General features: G+C 49.6%; 1 protein-coding gene across 1 annotated transcript in view; it reads right to left on the reverse strand.

Annotated features, from left to right (window-relative positions):
• The window catches only part of LOC138762882 (brevican core protein-like), a 60,064-nt gene extending 49,328 nt beyond the window's left edge, over positions 1-10,736 (reverse strand). Inside the window, exon 1 of the mRNA XM_069936401.1 lies at positions 10,569-10,736. The gene's annotated coding sequence lies outside the window, so the exon portion shown is untranslated. The remainder of the gene's footprint in view (positions 1-10,568) is intronic.
• Between the last annotated feature and the right edge of the window lie 11,777 nt (positions 10,737-22,513).

Raw genomic sequence — 22,513 nt, forward strand, 5'->3', positions numbered from 1 at the left:
CTCTCCTCCCTCCCAACTCTGCATTGAACTGTCCGCCGTCATTTATAGCAAACGCACCATCAGCAGGACGTCACCCACTCCCGTCCTCTCTCCCTCTTGCCAAGGCCAAGACTGTCGTCATCCAATTGCATGAGTACAACCCGACGGAACCGCGCTCTCCGGTCTTTGGTGCAAAGCACGCAGATGCACCACTGGACATAGCACGCATACAGACACACAATACACGCGCAGTATTTTTGTATGCGCAACTAAATGGTGTTTTGTGAATACGGGGGTCTCGGAGGGTGAGTGTGAGTCGTTCCTTTGTCCGTTCAGCATTCTCGCTGCCTGTGGGAAGAAGCTGTTCCTCAGCCTGGTGGTGCTGGTTTTGATCCTCCTGGATCTCTTCTCCAATGGGAGCAGCTGAAAGATGTGTCCCAGATACCCCTACCATGGGAAACATCCTCACCACATCTGCCCTGTCCAGGCCTTTCAGCGTTCAAAACTCCTCAATTAGATCCCCCTCTCACTCATCCTTCTGTACTCCAGCAAGTACAGTCCGAGTGCCGACAAATGGTCCCATGTGTGACCGAGATGTCAGGTTCTCAATGATCCCGGTTGATTGCGTTGATGGGGGAAAGGAGACTCCAGTGATTCTCTTCGCCACTCATTGTCCTGTGGATTGACCTCCGATCTATTTCTCTGCAGCGACTGTACCCACACTGTGATGAAGCCGGCCAGGACGCTCTGGACAGAGCTTCTGTAGAAGGTTGGCATGATGGTGGCTAGTACCCACCTCAGTCTTCTCAGGAAGTGAACCTTCCTAACAAGTGAGGAGATGTTGAGTGTCTACGATAGGTCACTAGTTAAGTGGACTCCAAGGAGCTTGGTGTCTCCCCCTCTCTCCACTCTAGAGTTGTTGGTGTGTAGTGGAGGATGATCATTCCTGCTCCTCCTGATGCCTGCGATCATCTCCTTCGTCTTGTCCGCGTTGAGATTCACGCACCTTATCATGAGATTTTCCACCTCTTCTCTGTAGTGAGGTTCATCGCTGTTGCGAATGAAGGTCTCTCCCCAACCCCCCCCCCCCCCACCAGCAGCCATTAATTCTTCAGGCCTCGAGGGTCCACCTTTCACCTGCTGACCCTGCTCCCGCCTCCCCTGCCCCTTTTCAGTCCTGAAGCCGGGTTTCCCACCTAAAATTATCACGTCAACCTGTCGAGTCTTCCCCGCCATTCTAATCATGACCTGATCCATCCTCCCACTCGGCCCCACTCCCCGTAAGCCATGATGCCCTGACTAATCAAATACCTGTCGATCCTTGATTCAGAATCAGGATTTATTGTCAAGAGCAAGTCATAAAATTTGAAGTTTTGCAGCAGGATCTAAGTGCAAACATTCATATTATAACCATCTCACAACATTACTATAAAAATAACAGTGCACGAAAAGTCAGGCAGCGTCTGTGGTTCATTGATCATTCAGGAATTAGATGGTGGAGGGGAAGAAGCCGTCCTTGTGCCGCTGAGCGTTCGTCGTTAGGCTCCTGTACCTTTACCCCAATGGTAGCAAAGTGAAGAGGGCATGGCCTGGATGGTGGGAGTCCTTGAGGATAGAGGCTTATTTTTTAAGACACCCCCCTTGTGTTGATGTCCTCGATGGAGTGAGGTCTGGGGCCTGTGATGTCGCAGGCCAAGTGAACAACCCTCTGGAGTTCATTCTTGTCCTGAGAGTTGGCGCCTCCATACCAGGCAGTGATGCGGCCGGCCAGAACGCTCCCCACGGTCCACCTGGAGGTTTACGAGAGTCTTCGGTGACCTACCAAATCTCCTCAGACACCTCACAAAGTATAGCCACTGGAGAGCCTTCTTCATGATGCCATCCACATGGCGGCTCCAGGACAGATCCTCGGAGATGTTGACCCCCAGGAATTTGAAGTTCTTGACCCTCTCCACTATTGAGCCCTTAAGGAGGACGTGTTCCCCTGACTTCCTCCTAAAGTCCACAATCATCTCCTTGGTTTTGCTGACATGACACCACTCGACGAGCTGATCCATCTCCCTTCTGTTCACTTCCTCGTTGCTGTCTGTGATTCTGCTGACAACTGTGGTGTCATTGCCAAATTTGTAGATGGCACTGGAACTGCACTTGGCCACACAGTCGTGGGTGTTTAATGAGTAGAGGATTGGTTAACTGACAGAAGGCAGAGAGTCAGGATAAATGGGCGTTTTTCTGACTGGCAGACATTGGGGGGCCGCAGGGGTGGGTGCTGGGCCTACAGCTGTTCATCATTTGCATTGATGATTTGGAAGAGGGGACAGAGTGTTGTGTAGTCAAGTTTGCAGATGATACTAAATTGAGTGGAAAAGCAAATTGTACAGTGGGTGTGGAGAGGCTGTATAAGGATACAGTTAAATTAGGTGAGTGGGCGAAGGTCCGGCAGATGGAGAACGTTAGTAAATGCGAGGTCATCCACTTTGGTAGGAAAAATGGTGAAAGACTGCAGCCTGCTGTCATGGAGGGCTTGTGCTTGAATCGTAAAAAATTGAGTTGCAGGTACAACAGGTTATTAAGAAGGGAAATGGAACGTTGGCCCTCATCGCTGGAGGAATCAAATTCATGAGCAGGGAGGTCATGCTGAAACTGTAAAAGGTCCTGGTGAGGCTGCATCTAGGGCACTGCGTGCAGTTCTGATCTCCATCCTTGAGGAAGGATGGACTGGCCTTGGAGGCAGTGCAGAGGAGGTCCACCAGGTTGATCCTGGAGATGAGGGGGGTTGACCTATGAGGAGAGACTCAATCAGTGGTTCTCAACCTTTATCTTTCCACTCGCATCCCATTTTAAGCAATCCCAATGCCATCGGTCTCTGTGATTGCTTCAGGTGGGATGTGAGTGGAAAGGGAAGGTTGAGAATCACTGCTCTAGACCCAATTGTTACTGAAATATTTTGCTTGAGAAAAATTGTCATTGGTCCATTTCCTTTGGAGTTCTGAAACCATGCACATAACGAGTCAATGAGGGACGATTAATAAAATGGGTTTCAAACTTTTTCTTTCCATCCACATCCCACCAAAAGCAATCCCTCACTAATCACAGAGCACTGATGGCCTAGGGATTACTTAAAGTGATACGTGAGTGGAAAGAAAAAGGTTGAGAACCACTGGACTAAATTGTCTGGGATTATACTCACTCAAATTCAGAAGAATGAGAGGAGAACTTATAGAAACATCTAAAATTATGAAAAGGATAGATAAGATAGAGCCAGGAAAATTGTTTTCACTGGCAGGTGAGACCAGAACTAGGGGACACAGTTTCAAGTTTCAGGGGGGTAGATTTAAGACGGAGAGTCATGAATCTGTGGAATTCTCTGCCCAGGGAAGTGGTTGAAGCAACTTCATTAAACATATTTAAGGTTCAGTTAGATAGATTTTTATATTAAAAAGGAATTAAGGGATATGGGGGAAAGGCAGGAAGATGGAGTTAAGTCAATGATCAGATCAGCCATGATCTTATTGAATGGCGGAGCAGGTTCGATGGGCCGGATGGCCAACTCCTGCTGCTATTAAAATTTGGATATCACGTGATGTCCCTGATGCCAGGGAGGGGGGTTGAGGAGAAAGGGAGGGGTGAAGAGCTGGAAGGGTTACAGAGGTAGGGAGGGGTGAAGGGGCTGAGTGGGGAGATACAGAGATGCATAGAGGTGTAGTGATTGGACTGCAGAGATGGAGGGTGTAGTGACTGGGTTACAGAGATGGGGAGGGGTGTAGTGATTGGGTTAGAGAGATGGGGAGGAGTATACAGCAGGAGGGATTTACAGAGACAGGAAAGGATGCAGGGGCCAGAGTGAGATGGGGGTAGGGTATACAGAGATGGGGAAGGATGTAATGATTGGATGGATGAGAGAGATGGGGAGGGCTGTAATGGTTAGTTTACAGAGATGATGTGAGAAGGGGTATAGTGATTAGGTTAGAGAGATGGGGAGGGGTGCAGAGCTGAAGGGGTTTACACTCAATTCACAAGGGGTAGAGTATTCAGAGATGAGGAGGGGTGTAATGCTTGGATGACAGAGATAGGAAGGAATGTCATGGTTGGATGACAGACATCGGGAGGGGTATAGTGATTGAGTTAGAGAGATAGGGAGGGGTGTAGTGGTTGGATGACAGAGATGGGAAAGGGCATAGTGGTTGGGTGACAGATGGGGAGGGGTGTAGTGGTTGGGTGACAGAGATGGGGAAGGGTATAGTGATTGTTAAAGATAAGGAGGGGTGTAGTGGTTGGGTGACAGAGATGGCGAGAGGTGTAGTGGTTGGGTGACAGAGATGGGGAGGGGTGTAGTGGTTGGGTGACAGAGATGGCAAGAGGTGTAGTGGTTGGGTGACAGAGATGGCAAGAGGTGTAGTGGTTGGGTGACAGAGCTAGGGAGGGGTGTGGTGGTTGGGTGACAGATGGGGAGGGGTGTAGTGGTTGGGTGACAGAGATGGGGAGAGGTGTGTTGGTTGGGTGACAGAGATGGGAAAGGGCATAGTGGATGGGTGACAGATGGGGAGGGGTGTAGTGGTTGGGTGACAGAGATGGGAAGGGGCATAGTGGTTGGGTGACAGATGGGGAGGGGTGTAGTGGTTGGGTGAAAGATGGGGAGGGGTGTAGTGGTTGGGTGACAGAGATGGGGAGGGGTATAAGTGGTTGGGTGACAGATGGGGAGGGGTGTAGTGGTTGGGTAACAGATGGGGAGGGGTGTAGTGGTTGGGTGAAAGATGGGGAGGGGTGTAGTGGTTGGGTGACAGAGATGGCGAGAGGTGTAGTGACTGGGTGACAGAGATGGGGAGGAGTGTAGTGGTTGGGTGACTGAGATGGCGAGAGGTGTAGTGATTGGGTGATAGACAAGGGGAGGGGTGTAGTGGTTGGGTGACACAGATGGTGAGGGGTGTGTTGGTTGGGTGATAGACATGGGGAGGGGTGTAGTGGTTGGGTGACAGAGATGGGGAGGCTTGTGTTGGTTGGGTGATAGACATGGGGAGGGTTGTAGTGATTGGGTTAGAGATGGGGAGGGGTGTAGGACTGGAGGGTTTTACAGAGATAGTGAGTGGTACAGGTGCCAGAGTGGAGGCAGGGTGGAGTGGGGTCTCGGGATTGGATTTCAGAGATGGAGAGGGATTCCAAGATCAGAACAGATTAAAAATATTTGCTCTGGGGTAACTGGGGAGAGGAATCCCATCTCCCCTGTTATGGAGACGGTGCTCGGTCTCCTGTGCTCTAGCTCCCCCCCTCCACCCCCATCCCTCCTGCCAGCTGACCCGAATCTCTGGATGCAGGGAATGTGAATCGCTCCATCCAGCCTGTGATGGCAAGTTCCTTTAATCTCCCTGGCAGTGCACACAAAGAAAGCCCACCCTTCTGCAGGCAGCTCACGTCCCCACTGAGCACCTCTCGGCGATTGCAGGCCGGCCCGAAATCCTTCCTTCTCACCGAGGATGAACCGCAGCCCCTGCTCCCATCTGCCAGGAATTTCACTGCAGTTCTACGACCTTCCGAAGTAAAGGTCTGCAGACACCGTGATGGGAGTAAAATCACAACGCTGGAGAAACTCAGCAGGTCAAACAGCGAACTTTATGTAGCAAAGATAACGATACAGAACCAACGGTTCGGGCTTCAGCCCTTCATCGAGGAGTGGGAAAATGTCGGCAGGCGCCCGAACAAAATAGTAGGGGATGGGGGAAGGAGCCCGGACCCACAGGCAGGAGGTAATAGGTGGATAAGGGAGGGAGGGCACAGCAGCAAACTGGGGGAGGGGTGAATAGAGAGGGAAGTGGGATGGAGTGCTGAAGGAAAGAAGAGGGATGGGGAATGGAGGGAGAAGCCGGAGAGGTTGACATTATTGCCGTCCAGTTGGAGAGGGCCCAGACAGGAAATTGAGTGCTGCCCCTCCATTTTGCGGATAGCCACTCCATCCCTCCCCCTGTTTGCTGCTGTGACCTCCCTCATCCACTGCATTTTACCTCCCTTGAAGCAGGTCAAGGGGAAATTAGTTGGAGATCCCCCAGATGGGAGCCGCCCAGAGCAAAAGGAGCAGCGGCTCAGGGCTGGAATCATTACCCCCTCCCAAACCTCCCCAGCCAGAAGGGAGTTCATTGGGGAACTGGAAGGGTGGAGGGTGGGCGACAGGGCTACGAAAAGAGCTACAGTGAAAAGGAACGATTAACAAGGAAGGGCAGGATGAGAGGGGAGTGAAACGCCCGAGTCTGCAGACGCTGTGAGTGAAAACACACGGAAATGCCAGGGGATCTCAGCCGGGTCTCGCAGGGTCCACAGCTGGTAAAGATAGAGCATCGAAGGCCTCAAAGAATAAGCAAAGAAGAGGGTGTGTCAGGATGGAGAGCGCTGGCTGGGGGAGGGGTCCAGCCCAACAGAACTGGATCTGATAAGAGGAGAGGGGAGAATTGATTTTGACTCTGTGATAGGAGACGGTGGGGGTTGGGGGGGGGAGGAGAGAGGGTTGGTGGGGGGAGGAGAGAGGGTTGGTGGGGGGGGGGGGAAGGAGAGAGACAGAGCAGGGGGAAAGACGACGGAGCAAGAAATGGGGAGAGGGGTGGTTTAACGGAAACCGGAGCAGTCGATGCCAATTCCATCCGGTTGGAGGGCACCCCGATGGAAGATAAGGTGTTCCTCTAATTTGCCAGTAGTCTCAGTCTGGCAGCGCAGGGAATAGGGGCAGAGGATTGATTCACTGGTCCACGCTATTTTGGCGGTCAGAGATGCCCAGCGAAGCGATCTCCCGGCTTGCGTCCAGTCTCTCCAACGTAGAGGAGACGGGAGCACCGGACGCAGTAGACGGACCCCTGCAGATTCACAAGGGAAGTGTTGCTTCAGTTGGAAGGACGGTTTGGGGGCCCCGAATGACGGTGAGGGAGGAGGTGTGGGCTTGAGTGGAGCGTCTCCTGTGGTCGCAGGGGGTAGGTGCCAAGGGGGTGATTGGTGGGGAGGGAGGAGTGGTCACTGCGGGAGGCAGAGAGGGGAATATGCGTCTGGTGCTGGGATCACATAGTCGGTGGAGGAAATAGCGGAGGAGGATGTGTTGGACGCGGAGGCTGGTAGGGACAAAAGGAACCCTGTCCTTGTTGCATTTGGAAGGGGCCAGGGAAGATGTGCGGGTAATGGAGGATACGCGGGTGAGAGCTAAATTGATGGAAGGAAAAGGGGAATGGGGGTGGGGAGAGGATTGAGGGGGGGGAATCAGAGAGAAGGGTGACAGAGGTGGGGAAGAGAGAGGGGGCGGGAGGAGCAGGGACGGTGACGGGAGTGCAGAGAAGAACTTGGATATTTGATGTGGCAACGATACAGGGTTTTCACTGCAGCAGTGCATTCTGGGATTAAACGTGCTCCATTGCTCAGGCGCAATTAATATCCTACCTGTCAGGAAGATGCAAAACTAAATCCCTCCACCACTCACCATGTCTGTATTTGTCTTCCACACCCCCACACCCCACTCTGATCCCTGCAGGGAGAGAGGATGATATATAGGGGCGAGGCCAGGGGTCGAGGAGAACATAATTCAGCTCGACCAGACTTTACGGTCTCGGTCTATCACCCCGTCAGGAACATGAAATGCAAACGAACCAGATCATCACTCAGAACTGTACTGACCCTCTATAGGAGGGGCGATGCGGAGGGAGCGCCTCGGGGAGGGGCGATGCGGAGGGAGCGCCTCACGGGGGGAGGGGTGATGCGGAGGGAGCGCCTCACGGGGGGACGGGTGATGCGGAGGGAGGGGCGATGCGGAGGGAGCGCCTCACTAGGGAGGGGCAATGTTGAGGGAGCGCCTCACTAGGGAGGGGCAATGTTGAGGGAGCGCGACGCTGGGGGAGGGTCAACGTTGAGGGATGGAGGGAGGGAAGGTCGAGGGATAAGGGAGGAAAGGATTGAGAGATGTGGGAGAGAGGGATGGAGGAGGGAAGGGTTGAGGGATGAAGGAGGAGGGAAGTTTGAGGATGAGGGAGGGAGGAAAGGATTGAGAGATGTGGGAAAGAGGGATGTGAGGGAAAGGTTTGAGGGAGAGAAGGGTTGAGGAATGAGAGAGGGAGGGAAAGTTGAGAGATGAGGGAGAAAGGAAAGGGATGAGGAGGGAAAGGTTGAGGAATGAGAGGGGAAGGGTTAAGGGATGAGGGGAAGGGTTGAGGGATGAGGAGGGAAAGGTTGAGGGATGATAGGAAAAGGGTTGAAGGATGAGGGAGGGAAAGGTTTAGGGATGATAGGGGAAGGGTTGAAGGATGAGGGAGGGGATGGAGGGAGGAAAAGAAAGGTTGAGGGAGAGGGAGAAAGTTGAGAGATGAGGAATAAGGGAGGGAAGGATTGAGAGATGTGGGAGAGAAGGATGAGGAGGGAAAGGGTGAGGGGAGAGAGGGAAAGGTTGAGGGATGAGGTGGAGAGAGAAGGGATGAGGACGGAAAGGTTGAGGGATGAGAAGGGAAGGGTTAAGGGAGGGAAGAGATGAGGGAAAGTTGAGGGAAGAGATGAGGGAGGGAAGGAAGGTTTGAGAGGAACAGGGGAAAGGTTGAGGGATGAGAAGGGAAGGGTTAAGGGAGGGAAGAGATGAGGGAAAGTTGAGGGAAGAGATGAGGGAGGGAAGGAAGGTTTGAGAGGAACAGGGGAAGGAAGAGATGAGCCCAGTCTTTCCAGGTCAGAGAGGTGTGAAGAGGGTTTCCAGACTGCGCTGAAGCCAGCAGGTCACCCTGGGCTGGAGTGTTCACCAGCTCTGTCGAGAGTCGGCCGGCGCAGCCAAGGTTAACGACAAACTGTTCATATGAAGTGACCTAGATTTAATCTCCTCTCATCACTCCTGTTCAGTCTTCTCTCCCCTTCCCCTTTTCACTCACCGACTCCCCCTCCGAACCCCTTCCTCGCACTCCGCTCAGCTGGGAGACCTCATCTAGGCCCCCTTCTCTTACCACTATAATAATGCAGCTGGGAATCTCTCTCCCTCCCCTTCTCACGAAGAGACAGAATGAGAGAGAGAGAGAGAAAAAGAGATATGAAGAGGGAGAGACGCGGGGGGGGGGGGGAGAGACAGAGACCCACAGATTCCCACACACATAAATACACGCGGAGACATACGAAATCACGGAGGCGAACGCATCGAAAATGAGCACAAGAGAAGGGAACCCGGCGGACCAGGGAAAACAACGAACTGGAGAGTCAAAATTAAAAGAGGGATTGACGTTATCGGGAAAAGTGCGGAGAGTGAAGTCGAAGGAAAAGAGGGGAGTGAGAAAGGGAGAGGGGAGGGAGATGGGGAGAGAGAAGAAAATGGAGGGAGATGGGGAGGGAAATTGAATGAGGGAGAGGGGAGGTAGGATAGTCGGGGAGATGGAGAGAGAGAGGAGGCAGAGGGAAAGGGGAAGATGGAGAAGAGGTGGAAAGCTTCGGGAAGAGGGGAGAAAAGAGAGGGAAGGGTGGGGAGCGAGGAGACGATTGGGTAGAGGGGGAAAGAGGCAGACGGAGGGGACGAGACGGAGATGTCACCTTGGGTTTCGCTGCCGCTGTATGCGACTGGTGCCGTGCGAATGGATCCCGGACGGGGAGCAGCGCGGGGCTGACGAAATGGAGCCGGGACCGAGCTCCTTGGGCCGGGAGAGGTGGGGGGGGGGGCGGGGGAGGGGAGAAGAGAGGGCTGCGTTAACGCTTCTCTTCAAAGGACATAATTCTGCTCACCCCCTGAATGTAGTTCAATTCAAGGACATTCGGCCCATCTGCAAGGGGCTACCCGCTCTGATAATGCACCAACTCGTCGCCACTTCACAGGACTAAAACTCCAATTACTTATTCCTTCAAACAGAAACAGTTCTCCTACTTTTGTTGCTAATAATTAACTAAATAAATCAATAGCGAATGGCATTCGCAAAAACTGACAATCGCAATGAAGTCCTTCTGGCCAGTTTTTGAGTGGTGTTAATTTCAGGGCGCATGCGTCGCTTGAGTCGCGGACACTGCAGTAAATTCCCTCTCTGCCCGGATTCAGGATCGGAGAAACTCTGATCCAGTGCAGAGCGCACGGGAAAGAGGTGGGGGGAGGGAGGAGAGAGGGAGAGTTGAGATGGAGAGAGAGAGAGAAGGAGAAAAAGGAAAGGGAGAGATTGTTGGAGAGAGATCGAGATGAAGAAACAGGGAGAGATGGAGAATGGGAGATGGAGAGAGATGATGGAGAGACCGATAGAGAGAGGTAGAGAAAGACAGAGCGAGGGAGGGAGAGTGAGAGACAGCGAGGAGGGAGATACAGAGAGAAAGAGGATGTGAGTGAGAGACAGAGAGAGATGGGGAGGAGAAATTGAGGGAGAGAAGGATGGGAGGAGAGTTAGCAAGAGAAGAGAGCAAGAATGAGACTCACAAAACGTACCCAGATATGCGATACCATCGTCAAACTTGACGCGCAGTTTCTTCGCTTCCAACCCCCGCGCCGCCGGACGCTGCCCCTGATACACGGGAGCAGGAAGGGGCTCCTCGACCCCCGAGTCCATTCCACCTCTCAACCAGCCCCATTCTCCCCGACACCCGCATTTGCAGTGGCTCCTCCGTTCCCGTCCCAATCGCAAATTTACCTCCACTAATCGTTTAGGGCCCTGCTGGTCTTGACGAGGGCAGCGGTGAACCGCGTGGGATCCAAGGGTGAACGTGGTCCATCCTCACAGAGACATCCGCGAACCGGGTGGGTTCTTCGTTTCGTAGTTCCTGCCACTTTTCGGGCAATGTCAGCACGTCACCGACAACCCCGGGATTCTTTTTTCCTGCGGGAGAGGCAGAATGACCATTTATTGGAAGGGCAGGCTAAAACTGTACACCAGGAAACAAATAAAGAACTGTAAACTGGGCAAAACAGAAAAAAAAACAATCAATAAAGTGGAGAATGAGTTTGTCGTTGAGAAGTCTGATGGGAGCTGTTCCTGAACTTGGTGGGTGCGAGTCTTGTGGCACCGACACCTCTTCCCTGATGGCAACAGTGAGAACATGTGCTGGGTGGTGCGTGCCCTTCATCATTGCTGCTGGTCTTCCCTGTGGATGTTCTCCACGGTGGGGAGGGTTTTTTTTTACCCCGATGTCCTGCACTGCGTCCACTACCTTTTTGCAGGGCTTTATGCTCAGGGGTATTGGCGTCCCCCTACCAGTCCGACACGTATATGCCTGATCTTGGAAGCTCAGGCCTGCTCAGTCCTTGGAGGGGAGGCCGCCGGTGCCGTGGGTTTCTGCAAGGGGCGCTGGACGAAGTGCCTTATGGTAGATAAAGGAATGCCATGCATGTTACATTCTAAATGTAGCATTACATGACCCTTACCTTTACACCTTGTAGAAACTTTCCGGTGTCATATGGAACCTCCGCAAACTCCTGAGGAGGTAGAGGCGCTGACGTGCTTCCTTCATGATGCAATTGGTGTGCTGGGTCCAAGAAAGATCCTCCAAGATGGTGACTCCCAAGAGTCACACATTGAATGACACAGGAACAGGCCCTTTGGTCCACACAGAACATAGAACACTACAGCATAGGCCTGGCCCTTCAGCTCTTGATGTCGTGCTGACTCATATCTTCCTTAAAAAGAATACTAAACCCTCCCTACTCCCTCCCCAGATTTATTAGGTGATGGTTCAATTTATCCTTATGAACATTTTCTCCAACCCTCTCAAACGCCAGCATGTCTTATCTCAACGAGGCCCCCAAAACTGTACCCCGTACTCCAAGTGAGGGCTCACCAGTGCTTTATAGAGTCTCAACATCACATCCCCGCTCTTGTATCTTATCCCTCTAGCAATGAACGCCAACACTGTAGTCGGCCTTCTTCAACACCGACTTAACCTGGTATCGTGCACAAGGACTCCCAAGGCCCTTTTGCACCTCCGAATTTTCTCCCCATCTAATTAATAGCCAGCCTGTCTATTTCTTCTGCTCAAGTGTATGACTTTCCACTTTCCAATGTTGTCCCTGTGCCCATTTCCTGAGTGAATACTGATGTAAAAAAAAACATTTAAGATCTCCCCCATCTCCTTTGACTTCATACAAAGCCGACCAATCTGATCTTCAACGGGATCAATTTTGTCCCTTACTATTCTTTTGCTCTTAATATACGTGTAGAAACCCTTAGGATTTTCCTTCACATTGTCTGCAAAGCAACCTCGTGACTTCTTTTACCTTTCCTAATTTCTTTCCTGAGGTTTTTCTTGCATTTTTTAAAATTACTCCTGAAGTGCCTCATTTGCTTGTCACCTATACCTGCTCTACACCTTCCAAAACAGATCCCCAACATCCCTCAAAAACTAAGGTTGCCCATACTTTCTAACCTTGACTTTAATCCTGACAGGAACATACAAACTCTGTACTCTCAAAAATCTCACCTTTGAAGGACCTCCACTTACCTCGCACATCCTTGCCCGAAAACCACCTATCCCAATCCACGTGTTCTAGATCCTTTCTCAGTTCCTCAAAATTGGCCTTTCTCCAATTTAGAATCTCAACTCGGGGCACAGACCAATCCTTCTCCATAATTAACTTGAAATGGATCACTGGACCCAAAATGTTCCCCTACACATGTCTGTCACCTTGTCCTGTCTCGTTCCCTAATAGGAGATCCAGTGTTGCACTCTCTCTCGTCGGTACCTCTAGATATTGATTTAGAAAACCTTCCTGAACATATTTGACAAACTCCAACCCATCCAGCCTTTTTGCAGTATGGGTGTCCCCGTCAATGTGTGGAAAGTTAAAATCTCCTACAATCACCCCCTTATGTTTACTACACACATATGTTATCTCCTTACAAATGTGCTCCTCTTAATTCCCTCTGCCCATTAGGGGGCCTAAAACAACGGAATTATGGAACATTTTGCTGCCAATTGTGCCCCTCCTGCAACCAAGTTTCACTGATGGCTACAATATCATATTTCCATGTGTCAATCCATGCTCTAAGCTCATCCACCTGATTCACCAAGCTCCTTGTATTGAAATGTACACAAGAGAAAATGTCCCCATCGTTCACTCCTTTGATTTCCATCGACTTTTATGATCACCTCTCTTTCATTAATGTTAACAAATCTAGTTGTCCTTCTACCCTAATCTCCACACTCTAATTCTGATCTCCACCCCCCTGCTAAACAAGTTTAAACCCTCCCCAAATGATCTAGCAAACCTGTCACCCTCTCTCTCACCTTCAAACTATGGCCAGATACTTAACAGCGTGGAGGAACAGAAGGACCTTGGGATCTAAATCCATGCATCTCTCAAGGTTTCCGTGCAGGTTGGTAGGATAGTTAAGGTCTATGGGATGTTGTGCTTCATTAGTCAAGGGAGATTGAGTTCAAGAGTCGAGGAGTCATGTTGCAACTCTCCTGAGACCACACTGTTCAGTTCTGGTTACCTCATTACAGGAAGGATGTGGAAACCATGGAGAGGGGGCAGAGGAGATTCACCAGGATGTGGTCTGGATTGGAAAAACAAGTCATGAGGCAAAAGGTTATCAGAGCCAGGACTTTTCTCTCTGGAGCAAAGAAGGTTGAGAGAAGACTTAATCGAGGTCAACAAAATTCTGAGGCTTAGATAAGGTGGACGGCCAGTGCCTTTTACCCAGGGAGGGGGTAGAAAACACCAGAGAACATACAAAGTGAAGGGTGGGAGGTTTAGGGGCACTTTTTTAAAAAAAAACAAGGGTTGTGGGTGCCTGAAATGCATTGCTGGGGTGGGCGGGGAGGCTGGAACATTAGGGGCATGTGGATGAAAGATAAATAGAGGGTTATGAGGTAGGAAGGGATTTATTTTTGGGGGGGGGGGTAGAAATATATGGGTCAGCACAACATTGTGGGGTGAAGGGCTTGTACTGCACTGCTATGTTCTCGGGCGAGCTGGAGACAGCAGATATGCGTGAAAGAAAGACATTTACTGATTCAATTGGGGGTAAAAAGAAACCAGAAGCTTTTTGGATTTTATTGCTAGATGGCACTTTTTTTCCCCCTAATTGTTTGTTGAATAGGTTTTATATATCGATTTATTGTCATATAATAAAAAGTGTCATTGCAGAAAATTTGTTCTCGTTTGCCGAAATTGCCTGAAGCTCCTCAAAGAGTTCCTCAGTGGCTGAGTGTCCATAGATTCACTTCCAGCACCTCCTGCAGCACAGAGAAAGGTTGAGAACCACTGGGTTATCACACGAGGAGCTTTTGACAGCTCTTGGCCCCTATGCGTTGGGATTTAGGAGAATGAGGAGGGATCTCATTGAAACATTTGAAATGCTGACAGGCACGGACAGAGTAGATGTGGAAAGGTTGTTTGCACTGGAGGGAGTGCCTAAGACAGTGGTTCTCAACCTTTTTCTTTCCGCTCACATCCCACTTTAAGTAATCCCTACGCCATCGGGGCTCTGTGATTGCCTAAGGTGGGATGTGGATGGAAAGAAAATGTAATAGTCCCTCATTGACTCGTTATGTGCACCTTCAGAACTCCAATGGAAACAGGCAAATTACAATTTTTCTCCAGCAAAATATTTCAGTAACAATTGGGTCTAGATTAGTGATTCTCAACCTTCCCTTCCCATCCACATTCCACCTTATGCAATCCCTTACTAATCACAGAGCACCAATGGCATAGGGATTACTTAAAGTGGGATGTGAGTGCAAAGAAAAAGGTTGAGAACCACTGATCTAGGATAAGAGGGCACAACTTCAGGATTGAAGGGCGTCCACTTAGAACAGAAATGCAGTGGAATTCCTTCAGGCAGAGGGTAGGTAAATCTGTGGAATTTGCTGCCACAGTGGTTGTGGAGGCCAGGTCATTGGGTGTATTTAAGGCAGAGATTGATTGGTCCTTGATTAGTCAGGGCATCAAAGGGTATGGGGAGAAGGCCGGGCAGTGGGGCTGAGTGGGAGAATGGATCAGTTCACAATTGAATGGTGGGGCAGACTCAATGGGCCAAATAGCCCGTTTCTGCTTCTATGTCTCACGGTTGAAGAAATTTGGATTTTCTCTAACCTCATAGAAATTTATAAAATGTTGACAGATGTAACTGCAGTAGACGGTCTTTTCCCCATTTGGGAATGTCAAACCATGAGGACATCATCTTAAGATGAGAGGGGAAGTTTGATGGAGATGTACGAGGCATTTTTTAAGAGAAATTACAGAGTGGCAGATGCCTACTGCCAGGAGAGGTGGTGGAAGCAGATACAATAGCAATGTTGGGCAAACCTCACGATGTTGGGAGAAAAGTCGAGCACCTGGCGGAGAGGGGGGCCTTAAGGGAGAACATGCAAACTCCACAGAGAGGGCCCCCGTGATCAGGACTGAAGAAGAGTCTCTTTGGCTCTGCAGCTGACTGGTTCACTGCATTGGGAGGTTGCAGAGGACATGCAGAATACAGGTGTTGTGGCCACTCACTGAGATCAGTGGGATTCCCCTCTCTAAGGTTACAGGGGATTCTGCACCCTCTGACCATGATGGTTGAGTTTAATAGAACATACTGTGCAGATGCTGGCCCTCGGACTCTTGGCGGCTATTTAAAATTTAAGATTAGATTTATTACCTTTGTAAAAAACACAGTGGAATATTAGATGAAATCGCTTTTGTCTGCTATAAAGCAGACGGATTCACCATTGGTAGAAATTGCTTAAAGCATCTTACAGAGAAACAAAAGAAAGTCCACCCCCCCTCCCCTCCCTGAGTCACCGAGTGCCTCCAGCACTTCCACGGCCCCCGCAGAGTCCAGTCCAGGCCCGAGCTCCAAATTCGAGCCTATGACATGGTCAGGAACACTTCAGCACCCCCTTGCATCCTGGTTCCGATACCCGGTACCCAATCTACCAGATTGAGCCAGTCTCCGGCCTCTGTGGGTTCCCCATCTCGAGTCGCCAGCAGCCCGCCGCAAGCATTGGTCTTTTAGCGGCAGAGCCCCCTCACTGGTCCACCGTCGTGGTCACCGCCTCCGCTTCTACTTCTTAGATGGGGGGTAGGGTGGGGTGGTTCTCCCCCCCCCCCAGTTTTCTGGTGCCCTACACCAGTCCTCCACTCCCCTGGAGTTGGCAACCCCTCGTGGCTGCTGCCAATCAGAGGTGCAGGCCCCGCAGTCGCAGGAGTTTAAATAGAACTACCACTGGCCCCTTTAACGGGCCGCAGAAAGTCGGTAGGAAGCAGATGGCAGTTGGACCCCACTGCTCCTCGCACCCTGTGGGTCTACAGCAGCACCGCCATTTTACCACCTGTTTGTGCCTCTGCCTGGTAAATTAGCATCGTCCTTGCTCATCCTCCCCTCACCACTCTCTGAGGAGGCAAACCACACTTCCAATGGGGGGGGGGGAACATTTCTCTGATTCCCCTCCTTAGACAATCTAACTTGGAAATAAACCTATCCTCTTGACCGCACTGGTTCACCGTGTGACAGAGTATATAGAAACTTTTTTTGGGAGATAAATTGGAAAAGGTTTGTTAAAGTAGGTCACAGGCAAACACTTTAAAACAGATCTCATTTGAAATACTGGAGACATAGTGGCTTCTCACACCTTTTTGCAAGAGCTTTGAAGAGTGCTCAAGAGACTTCACTAATGGGTTATTAATGGCAATAGATGAGAGAGCAGGCTGGAGCCGCTGCTGTCTGAAAGGAGAATTTGGTGTTGTAAGAGGGTCATATGGTTTTGCAAGTAGAGAGAGTCAAACAGGCTTTCTCTCAGTCTCAGAGTGTGTATGTGAGAGAGAGAGAGAGAGAGAGAGAGAGAGAGAGATCACTTGACAGTGTTTCAGCCAGCATAAGTTGCTGGGACTGGAACAGGACCAGCTGGCAAGCTTTTGGAAGACGGCCTGGTCGAAGTTCATGCAAGAGGACTGGCTGTCTAATGTTTCACTTGGAATAAGAGAAACAGAAAGGAACTCTGTAGTGTTCTGAATGAAAGAGGTTATCATCTGCAGAAACCCTGAGGGGGGAAAGTTTTGTCAGCAAGACACTGAGGTGACTGATGGAAGTAAATCAGTTGTGTAAGTCCTGGAACAACAAATCTCTCTCTCTGAAAACTGACAAGAACCTTCCTGAGCGGTAACCTTTGAACACCAAAGCCTGGCGAACTTTATACATGTTAAATTCTGTGCACAGTATAAGAATTGCCTGCAACCAGTGAACTTGGAGGAATGAGATTGGACTGTGAACCAAATAACTTTTCTGAACTTACATACATATTACACACACATGCGCTTAGAATTAGAAGGGGTTATGTAAGTCAATTGAATTGAATTAAAGTGTGATTCTGTTTTCATGTTTAAAGATAATTAAAAGCAACTTTTGTTTAAGTAACCATTTGTCTTGGTGAATGTCTATTGCTGCTGGGTTTATGGGGTCCTCTGGGCTCGTAACAACCATTACTGCACCACCAACTTCACAAGGGCAGACAGGGCCGAAGGAACAATCTCAGGGTTTATAAACACACAGGCAGATGCTTGTGACTCAAAGCACACACTCTGTGAAAGGTTCCTTGGCTCTGGTTTCCGCAGGCATTGTCTCAGGCGAGGAAGCCATCCCTCTCCTTGCTGCTGAATGCCACTGTGTGAGTCAGGAGCTGGCTGCCTCTGGACTCTCTCACCATTTGTTAGGACACAGACAGGGCCAGCCAAGTTGCCAGGGCACCAGGTCGCTGAAGTCTCCTCCCAAGTTCCCCCTCAGAGAGGACGGATCTCAGCGGGTAACCTCTCCTTTCACCAATTCTCTGCTGACTGCTCTCCCTTTTCCAAGCACCTGTCACTCCCCCTTCCCCAGGCTCCTTTCAGCAACACTGGCTGCGACCGGTTCTAAGTGCCGACTCTCACAGCCACTCCGCTTGGGAACAAGGAATCGATCGGCATGGAGAACACATTCTCGGTCGAATAGAAAGGCCATGCCTTTTGATGCGGAACATCCCAAGGCCCTGTACAGCCAAGGAGATATTTTTGTGTTTGTATCACAGGCAGAATTCGGAGAAGGAAAAAAAAGCAATCATTGAGTCGGGTTGGTTGGGAGAGTGAACAGGCTTTCTGGTTAAGAAACACTTCTGCACTGACTTGCAGGCAAGATATTCTTTGTGAGAAATATGTAGCCGATCACTACAACACAAATGGGATCATCTTCAGGGGAGTCTGTCATTCTACATCAGCCTGCAAAGGCAGCAGGGCTTCCATTTAACACCAGTAAATGGTGACAATCCCCCAGCACTGCCCCTCGCATGGTACAGAGCTCCCTCCCTGACAGTGTGGAGCTCCCTCAGTACTGCCCTTCCCACAGGACAGAGCTCCCTCTCTCTCATGCTGAAACATCCATGACCTGTATATACGCCTTTTCTCAGTAACTATGTGAGCGCCTGCCCACCTGAATTCCCAATGCCTCGACCACAGACCTCCGCCTCCCACCCATCCGAGCTCCCAGCACATCTGCTACCTGCTGGAGTTCTCGACACCTTGGCCCACCCGCCCACCGGAGCTCCTGATCGTTCCCCTCCTCCACCCCCGACAGTCGTCCCACCCATCCAAGCTCCTAACCGCGGATTGTTGCCCCGGCTTCCCACCCATCCAAGCTCCCAGCACCCCAGCTACAGGCTCTCTCCTTGGCCTTGGCCGCCTGCCCACCCAAGTTTCCAACGCCCTGACTGCAGATCCTCGACCCAGCCAGGCGCCCATCCGAGCTCCCGACGCCCTGTCCGCTCCCCCATCTGAGTTCCCGGCGTCCCGTGACTTATCACCTGGCCATCCAAGCTTGCAACACCTTGAATGACAGAAGTACTTAACACAAGTCAAAAGTAGGACCCGTGTAAAAGTCAACACCCCCCACCATTTTTGACCTGAAAAATCGGTCCAAAAAATTCAATGGTTACATAGTTTTTTATGTACAGTACAAGTCCAAAAATCCAGATACCAGAAATTCAGACCACCAGGACACCAGACTTTTCAAATAGTTTAAAAAAATTTTTTTTAAATGGAATTTAGACATACAGCACTGTAACAGGCCAATTCGGCCCGCAAGTCCGTGCTGCCCAATTTACACCCCATTAACCTAGATCCCTGGTACGTTTTTGAATGATGGGAGGAAACCGAAGACCCCTGGAGAAAACCCCTGCAGACACGGGAGTACGAACAAACTCTTTCAGACAGCGCGGCTCAGGTCCGGTCCCGATCATTGGCGCCGTAAAGGCGTGGCGCTAACCACTGTGCCAACGTTGCTGCCCTCCTTGAACATTTAACATTTAGTGGGCTTTTATGTGCGTGCGGAAGCACCAAACGACAACGTGGAAGTCATGGAAATGAACTAATATTTTTGATTTTTGCACTTTTGTGTTTTATATGAATATAAAATGTTTTATTGATAAATGATCAAAATTTTCCTAGTCATCTCTTCTTTACTCCTCCTTAAATTTGAATTTTAAAAGTACTGCCTGAGAATCTGGAAAATCCAGAGCAGCCCGACCCCCAAGCAGTCCGGATTTTCGTCTTCTACTGTATGAGAGAAGTACGGAAGAAACCAAAACTTGATGGGTTCATAAACTTTGAGAGTCCTGGATGAGAGCAAAGCCAAAAAAAAAGGTTGAGAATGGCTGGTCTGGATGAATGAGACCCACTGGATAGGAACCATGGTGCTAAGTTTTATCTCTGTAAAAGGGCTGGATAGCTTGGAGTTTGTGAAATGTGTGCAGGAAAGTTTCCTCAATCAATACATACAGGTACCATCGAGAGAGGAGGCAGTACTTGATCTACTATTAGGGAACAAGCCAGGTCAGGAATGCATAATCGAACATTTTGGGTCCAGTGACCATAATGTCATTAGCTTCAAGTTATTTACAAATTGGAGGAAGGCAAATTTTGTGGAAATGAGAAAGGATCTAGAAAGAGTGGACTGGGATATGTTGTGTTATGGCAAGGGTGTGATAGGTAAGCAGATGATCTTCAAGGGAGAAATCTTGAGAGCGCAGAGTTCCTGTTAGGACTAAAGGCAATGTTACCTGGCATAGGGAACCCTGGTTTTCAAGAGAGATTGGCGATCTGGTTAAGAAAAAGAGGGAGGTATAGGCAACAAGGAGCTAACGAGGTACTTGAAGAGTACAGAAAAAAACAAGAAAGAAATCAGGAAGGCAAAAAAAAGATGAGGTTGCTCTGGCAGATAACATGAGGGTAAATCCAAAGGGTTTCTCTAAGTAAAGTAAAGGTCAAAAGTGATCCCCTGGAGGAGAGTGGTCAACTATGTGTGGAACCTCACGCAATGGGGGAGATCTTAAATGGTTTTTTTTTGCATCAGTATGTACTCAGGAAACTGGCATAGTGGATAAGGAAGGAAGGGAAACAAACAGAAGGGTCATGGAACATATGGAGATTAAGGAGGAAGAGATGCTTTGCTCCCTTACAACAAATAAAGGTAGGTAAATCACCTGGTAGAGATATGATATTCCCTTAGACCTTGAGGGAAACTAGTGTAGAAATTTCAGGGGCCATGGCTGATAAATTCAAAATGTCCTTGGCCACAGGTAAGGTGCCAGAGAATTGGAGGGTAGCTCATGTTGCCCCGTTGCTAAAAAAAAAGGGCTCTAAAAATAAACCAGGTAATTATAGGCCGGTGAGCTTGACGTCAGAGGTGGGTAAAATGTTGGAGGGAGGTCTGGGAGACATGATATATAGGTATCTGGACAGTCAAGGGCTGATTAAGGACAGTCATCACGGCTTTGCGAGTGGTAGGTCGTGTTTAATGTATCTTGTAGAGTTTTTCAAGGAGGTTACCAGGAAGGTAGATGAGGGAAGGGCTATGGATGTTGGCTACATGGACTTTAGTAAGGCCTTTGACAAAGTCCCACGTGGGAAGTTAGTTCAGAAGGCTCAGACACTGGGTATTCAGGAAAGGTGTAAACTGGATTCAAAATTGACTTTGTGGGAGAAGACAGAGAATGGTGGCTTCTCAGATTGGAGGCCTGTGACGAGTGGTGTGCCTCAGGGATCTGTGTTGGGATCATTGTTGTTTGTTGTATATATCAGTAATCTGGATGATAATGTGGTGAATTGGATCAGCAAATTTACAGATGACACTAAGACTGGAGGTGTTGTGGACAGTGAGGAAGATTTTCAAAGCTTGCAGAGGGATCTGGACCAGCTGGGAGAATGGGCCAAAACATGGGAGATGGCGTTTGATGCAGACAAATGTGAGGTGATACATTTTGGAAGGGCAAATTAAGGACATACACAGTAAATGGTAGGACACTGAGGAGTGTGGAGGAGCAGAGATCTGGGAATACAGATATATTGTTCCCTGAAGGAGGCGTTGCACGTGAACAGGATTGTAAAGAAAGCTTTTGGTATCTTAGCCTTTATAAATCAAAGTATTGTGTATAAAAGTTGGGATGTTATATTGAAGTTTAAGACATTGGTGAGGCCAAATTTAGAATATTGTGTGCAATTCTGGGCACCTAACTACAGGAAGGATATCACTAAGATTGAGGGAGTGAAGAAAAGATTTACTGGGATGTTCCCAGGTCTTCAGGAGGCGACTTACAAGGAAAGATTAAACAGGTTAGGACTACTCCTTGGAATGAAGAAGAATGAGGGGAGATTTGATAGAGGTTTACAAGATCATGAGAGGTATAAACAGAGTGGGGAAAGAAGAGGCTTTGGGGGTGATAAATACAGAGGTCCATAGTTTTAAACTGAAGGAGGAAAAGTTTAGGGGGAACCTTAGGGGCAAGTTCTTCACTCAGAGTGGTGTGAGTGTAGAACTATGTGGTGAATAAGGGCTCGATCTTGAGTTTTAAGAATAGATTGGATAGATACATGGATGGGAGAGGTCTGGAGGGTTGTGGAATGGGAGCAGGTAATGGGACTAGGCAGATGATGGTCGGCATATACGAAAGGGGATGAATGGCCTGCTTTGTGTGATGCAGCGTTCTATGGATTGTGTCAGCTGACATCCATGGGAGGATGGAGGAGGGGAGAAAGCATCAGGTGTCACTAGATCTTGTCCTTCAGATCCTCCCAGCTCTCTCAAGCTCTGGGAGCACCAAGCACAGCATGGGTCACTCATTAACACCTCAGCCCCATAATAATCCGCTTAAGAATGAGAGGGAATCTTAAAATTATGAAAGGCATAGAAAAGACAGAGGTAGGTAAGTTGTTTCCATTGGTGGGGGGTTTGAGACCAGAACGAGGGGAGAGAGCCTCAAGATTCAGGGGAGTAGATTTAGGACGGAGATGAGGAGGAACTGCTTTTCCCAGTGGCTGGTAAATCTGTCGAATTCACTGCCATTTGGAGCAGTCGAGGCGACCTCAGTAAATATATTTACAACAAGGTTGGACAGATTTGTACATCGTCGGGGAATTAAGGGATATGGGGAAAAGGCAAGTTGACAGAGATGAGCCCATCATCAGATCAGCCATGATCTCAGTGAATGGCAGAGCAGGTTCGACGGTCCAAATGGCCAACTCCTGCTCCTCTCTCTTAATCAGGGAGCTGAGGGTCTTCTCAGTTTGTGCCCCAAGTTGATTCCTTACCTACTACCCAAGCCCTGTGATTATGGGGGAAGGGGGGCAGGTGTG

The sequence above is a fragment of the Narcine bancroftii genome, chromosome 5 (assembly GCF_036971445.1).
Source record: "Narcine bancroftii isolate sNarBan1 chromosome 5, sNarBan1.hap1, whole genome shotgun sequence".
Classification (NCBI taxonomy): domain Eukaryota; kingdom Metazoa; phylum Chordata; class Chondrichthyes; order Torpediniformes; family Narcinidae; genus Narcine; species Narcine bancroftii.